Source organism: Manacus candei, unplaced genomic scaffold (assembly GCF_025592945.1).
Source record: "Manacus candei isolate 608988 ecotype Guabito, Panama unplaced genomic scaffold, ASM2559294v1 h1tg000014l, whole genome shotgun sequence".
In the NCBI taxonomy this organism is placed as follows: Eukaryota; Metazoa; Chordata; class Aves; order Passeriformes; family Pipridae; genus Manacus; species Manacus candei.
The window spans coordinates 55,034,580-55,041,005 of record NW_026138062.1 but is presented as its reverse complement, the minus strand read 5'-3'; the positions used below and the strand labels follow the sequence as shown (position 1 = coordinate 55,041,005).

Below are 6,426 nucleotides of genomic sequence, written 5' to 3'. Positions count from 1 at the left end.
CCATTGCCCAAAATGTCTATGGGAAATACTCATTGGCCTGTGCCACCCCTTACATTGTGCCTTGGCTTTGTCCATGAGGGACTAGTTGATTTGGGGAAGCTGTGTCAGGGCGTGAGCTAAAAGTTAACATTACTGATTGAATAGCTCTTGAGCCCTAGTTAGTTTATTGGTAGAGCTACAGCTTATATACCAGAAGCACATAAATACAAAAGATTCAAAAGGATTCAAATACAAAGGATTCAAAAGAAAACTGCAAGTTCACAGGCAAGAAAACATAAAAAAACCCTATAGATAAGAGCCTGGATGAATGGATTAATCAAATGACTAATGTTGAAATTCACAGTGTCTCCATGCCCTGTCCAAGTGACCCCTTCCCTCATGTCCAAGGTAGGCATGCAGCTCCTCTAAGTGCTTCATAAACCAGTAGTATTGGATATCCCTAGTACATGACAGCTGACAGTCTGATTACATCAAATGCTTTAAAAAGGGGATAAGAAGCAAAGACATAAATGAGGAATTTTTAAGTAAACCCAGTTATGCTTATTTTGAGTATAAATGCATTCATGCATGTCTTTTTTGAGAAACTTTTCAAGAATGAATGGATGTCTCATTAGACACATTTGCATATTCTTTTTCAAGAACAGCTAAGACTAAAAGAACTGTGGCATTATGACTCTCAGGAAGCCATTCCGTAATTTTGGAGTCTCGGACTTATTTATTAAGAGATGTCACGAATCAGAAATTTCAGTGACTTGACGATGCAGATTATCTCCCTTCAAACTTACTCTGAAAGTGCTGCTTTTATTCCATGTATCCCTGAAACAGTCAATGAGGTACAAATTCAATGACTGGCAAGGTTAATACAGGTCAGCATAATTCATCCTTAAGTGTTGATCAGTAGCATAGTTACAAAGGAAAGAATTTGCTTTCGGTGTTTGCAAGTAGAAAGAAACTTAAGTTAGACTTAATGCAAGTTTACCAGAAGGTGGAGCTGGATAGTAAATCTAAACAATAGCTTGAAATTAATACATTCCAAGGATTATTTCAACTCAGAAATATGAATGTAAATGATCTACCGGTAGTTTTGTGCACTGTAATTCAGATCCTGCAACTGCTAAAAGTTGGTACCTATTACTTGGACAGAACTCAAGTGATCAGAGTAGCTACAAAAGTGTTCATTAATAATATAGTGGTAATATGGAAAAATACTGCAGAAATATGGTTTGAAAATAAAGAAAATGAAATGCTAATTTTGACTCCAACTCTCTGAAGTGTTGAAATATATACATATATATGTGAAGAGCATGAAGACTTAAATTGAGGCTGCAGGGGAAAATAAACTTCAAACAATAAAACACATTAATCAAGATAAATAGTTTTATCAGAGTTATTGTGGGCTATATCTTAAAATTATATCTCAGTGTATTTTACATTTCCATACTCCTATCCGCTGTAGGTTGCTATATTTCCAAACAAATACTTCTTTGGGCAAGTGAGGCAAACATTAACTTCATCTTTTTGTTCTGATTCATGAAAAATATCCTTGAAAGACCATCCTTCACTTTGGATGGCCAGACCATCTTTGCTGGACCTTCCCATAGACTGTTTGTAAATCCATGCTCTCAGGGAAGGCGTGGGCTTGAAACTGACTGGTGACTGGAGAGCCTCAAACCTGACAGCACATGGTCAACCTGCCAAGCATCCAACTGCTCTCCAACTGATCCCACGGCTTCTGCAGGGCATGGTGGCACAGCACAGACCTCAGCTTTCATCTGGACCACATGGCTTCTCAGAGCAATTGCACAGGTCAGGACCAAAACATATTGAACTCTTGTGTTTGTCAGTGAAATACTGTTCGAACAGGTTTGAGGGACAGGTGCACGTTCTGGCTTCCTCCTTTTTGGAAAGATAACCAGGCACTATTGTCCAGTGGTGCTGGGCATCAGGGCAGCATGACCACCCTTTGTTGGTGATATTTGCAGTGATGAGTATTACGATGCCAAAAGAACTCCCAAAGCTAACAGGTATACACCAGCATCAACCACAGATGAAGCCCAAAGTGAGAAGGAGTGCAGATGTCCTCACAATGGTCCTATGCTCTTTCTTCGGCCATCTACAGATCATGATGGAAGCCAGCTTTGGTCAGGAGGTATCTGACAAATAATGAAGAATTGGCACCAGACTCAAGGCCCACATTCGCTCTGTTCCAATTGCAGGGAGTCTCAGAATAAAGAGCTGTGAAAACCTGGTAAAAGCTGTTTGCAGAGGTTGTCCAGGAAAATGATTTTCCACAGGCAGAAAGAATATGGTAAACCTTTTCAGTGGAAGAAATAATAAATACAGAGCTCCATTGTGTTCCATCATAACTGACACAAGGTATGATTAATGATTAATGCCAGCCCAGTAAAGCCCTCTCAAATATGCCTCCCAAAGAAGGAAGAAGGCGTAGAGTTTAGGTCTTTAGCTGAGGTATCTGAATTAATTCAAATATGATTGTATCTCACATGCTTGGTCTTAATTGTCTCCTCCTGAAAATTCAATACCTGCATTCATGCTCCTGGGCTCCAGGGATTCCAGAGCACCACACTGTCCCCACTGAAAGGAAATGAAAAATCGGCTGATGCTAACCAGACCCCTTCAGCAACTTTACCCATTTAAGTGCTGTATCCTGCAGAGTGATTAATGATTTTTTTCCTTTTACATCTAACAGCAAAGAAAGAAGGAAAGAAAGAGCGTGTACTGTCACTCACCTTCTAGCCAATAGACTACAAAGGCGTAGTTTGCCAGGATATTCACTTTCCTCCTGTGTGTGATTTATTTTTCATTTGTATCTGACATTGCCTCTTCCTTGGATATGGCTTAAGCCTGCAGCATCTTATCAGCAAAAGGTTTGGCTTACTCTTGTATGTGACTAGCAATCTGCTTTCTTTGGGCCTGTTTAAAACTGCAACCTGAACCTGTTCACCAGCTCTTTATTAACATGTGTTTTATGGTACAGGTGTAATAATTAATCCAAATGGTTAGCAGATGTGGCTGTCTATCTCTGGGCATATCAGTTCCTACACACCACCTCTTAATCAAGCAGTGCCCAAGCAATGCCAAAATAAATGAAAGAAAATAAATTCCACCAAGATATTTATGTGGGCCACCTGCATAGGGAAATACCTTGGCCTTTGCCTGTCCCCTGCTCCAGGTGGCTACAAAAGGCTGAAGTCCCTTTATAAATACAAGTCAAATCAATCTTACAGGGAGCTGAAAATGAAAAGCTGTGCTTGGCTCCCTAGTTTAACCATAATGAAATTTTGTACATGTGCTCTAAGAAAGCCTTCCCACTTCACCTTATTTATTTGAAATTTCCCTTCTTTTTACCAGTGCCAGCACCTGATGGACTTCACATAATTCAGGTTGCTGGTTCTTGCCTCTGTTTCTGGCAAGCCAAAACTAAGGATCTTCTTTGTGTTATCAGCTGGACTCCGGGTGTTGCTTTGCAAATCACGAAGGCTGATGCCAGATTTTTACACTTCTGCCATTTCCACATTTCTTTTTTCAATTATTTATAGTCTTCACATGGGTAATTCCTGACAGATTTTCATCACATTCAGCTTCTGCTGGGACAAAAGGCTTTGCCTGTAAAGGGGTGGTTGTTCTAGCCTGCCGCAGGGGGAGCTCGTCTCTGATGGAAGCTGCAGCCTCAGCCTCCCTACAACATCATGGCAAAATGCACCTCCCACCACATGGGAAACGTCCACACATCTGCTGCATTACATCCAGATGCTCCACTTCAACAACAGCCCTGAGAACACCATGGATAAAAAGCCAGGTATCCTGGGCTGCATTGAAAGAAGTGTGGCCAGCAGGTTGCGGGAGATGATTCTGCCCCTCTTATCTGCTCTTGTGAGAGTCTGCCTGGAGTGCTGCATCCAGCTCTGGGCTCCTCAGCACAGGAAAGACATGGACCTGCTGGAGGGAGTCCAGAGGGTGGTCATAAAGATGATCAGGGAACTGATATCCCTGCCATTACAGGTCTCTTCCTACCCCAACCATTCTATTATTCCCTGAGGTGGTGTGATGGACATCAGGTGCTCTCCAAAACCACTCTGTCACTTCCCTCCTCAGCCAGACAGGGGAGAGAAAATACCATGAAGGGTTCATAGATTGAGATAAGGACAGGGAGAGACCATTCACCAATTACCATCACAGGGAAAAGACACTTGATTGGAGGAGGTTAGTTTGATTTACTACCAACCACATCAGAGTAGGATAACAAGAAATAAAACAAAGCCTTAAAAACACCTTCCCCCTACCCCTTCCTTCTTTCTGGACTTGGTTTTACTTCTGATTTTCTCTATCTCCTCCCCACCAGAGGCTCAGAAAGATGGGGAATAGGGGCTGAGGTCATAGACTCATAGAACGGTTGAGGTTGGAAAGGACCTTAAAAAGCATCTAGTTCCAATGTCCCTGCCATGGGCAGGGACACCTTCCACTAGACCAGGTTACTCAGAACCCCATCCAGCCTGGTCTTGAATGTTTCCAGGGATGGGGAGTTCCCAGCCTTTGTGTGCAGGTCAGTTCATCACACATTGTTCTCTGCTGCTCCCCCCTTAAGGTGAGGGCAGCTTACACTCTTCCCCTGCTCCAGTGTGGTGTCCCTCTCACAGGAGACAGTCCTCCACAAACTTCTCCTATGTGAATCCTCCCTCATGAACTGCTCCAGCATGGGTCCCTTCCATGGGGTGCAGTCCTTCAGGAACAAATTTCTCCAGTGTGGATCCTGCATAGGGTCACAAGTCCCACCAGCAACCCTGGCCCAGTGTGGGCTTCTCTCTCTGTGGTGCTACAGGTCCTGCCAGGAGCTGGCTCCAGCGTGAGCTTCTCCTGTGGACATAGCCTTCAGGCATCCACTTGCTCTACTATGGGGTCCTCCACAGACTGTAGGTGGATCTCTGCTCCACTGTGGATCTCCATGGGCTGCAGGGAGACAGCTGTCTCACCATGGTCTTTGCCATGGGCAGCAGGGCAATATCTTCTCTGGTGCCTGGAGTACCTCCTCCCCCTCCTTCTTCACTGACCTTGGAATTTGCAGAGCTGTTTCTTTCACCTATTCTCAGTCCTCTCTTCTAGCTGCAATTGCTGTCACACAGCAGCTTTTTCCCCTGTTGAAGTACATTTTCCCAGAAATGCTACCACTGTTGCTGATGGGCTTGACCTTGGTCAGTGGCAGGTCTGTCTTGGGGCCTCTATTGGACAGCGAGGAAGCTTCTGGCAGCTTATCACAGAGCCAGCTCTACAGCCCCCCATTGTCATACAAACCCAGTACAGGTGGGCAGGAGTTTTGCCAAAAAAGTGTTGGAAAGTAAAGTTTATGAGGAATGGGCACTGAATACTGCTTACATCCATGGCCATTGGATTCTAAGTGAACGAGAAGCAGTTAATTCTGGGAAAAAGCTGTGCATGATAGAAGAAATCAGCTGACATCCTTATTTATAGCTATAAATCTGTTTCATCCACATAACAAAAAATGCAGTTATCAGTGCACCTAGTTCCATCACAGGCACTGCTTAATCCTTAACAACTATGATGCTAGACTATATAGGTAAAATGATGGGCCAAAAATAATATATAAATAAATTAAAGCTGATAATGCACATGTACCTTACTATTTTAACCTGTAAGCTCATTTCCTAATAAAAAAATACAGGAAAAAGTTTCCTTTAGGTTGTTGTTTATCTATTTGGCAAGTTTTGTCTAATAAGCCTGTATATTCACTGCTGCCACAGATGAAAAAATTGAACAGGTGGATCATTGGAGTGAAGCTTAATGCACTGATTATCCTGGTACAGTTTAAATATTTATTGAAAATTGACATTTAAACACAAGGGGAATCAAAACCTTTTTCAGTTTGAACTATTACTGCTTAAATTTCCCCACTATTCAGTCATGCTAGAGAGAAATTACTGAACGAAACCAAGCACATTATTCATGATTAAATCTGTGAGACCTATTAGCTATCAGCTTTCCATTAACCAGTCTGAAACTCTATGCCAAGAAGTGTCACAGTCTGCTTAGAACAGCAGTGGAGCCAGCTTCAACCAAATGGCAGCAGCAGCTAAAAGCTCCCAAACTATGCTGATTTCATAACACGTCTCCCCATATTTTCATCCCCACTATGCAAGGTCTGAATGTTGGAATGAATTGTCCTTGATAACATGGAGATGCCTAATAGCCCTTGGAGTCTGAAGTCTCTTCTTTTCTTCTTACAGAGGTTTTGGAACACAGATGTTCACAGAAGTGTGTTAAATGGATTACGCTTCCATTATTTTAACTTGTTTATTTGCAACATGAGAACAGCATGAAGTAAACACCTGGGAAGTTTCAACTGGAAAAGATCAGATGTTCTTCAGTTATAAAGGCACAAAAATAGCATCT

The 6,426-nt window shown here is 42.5% G+C and overlaps 1 long non-coding RNA gene across 1 annotated transcript; it reads right to left on the bottom strand.

Annotated features, from left to right (window-relative positions):
- Positions 1 to 702: 702 nt before the first annotated feature.
- Positions 703 to 4,423, bottom strand: LOC127467850 (uncharacterized). Its single transcript, XR_007903333.1, has 3 exons — positions 4,305 to 4,423; positions 2,544 to 2,595; positions 703 to 816 (listed from the first exon to the last, which is right to left on the bottom strand). It is a non-coding gene; the product is annotated as an uncharacterized LOC127467850 (long non-coding RNA).
- Positions 4,424 to 6,426: the final 2,003 nt, after the last annotated feature.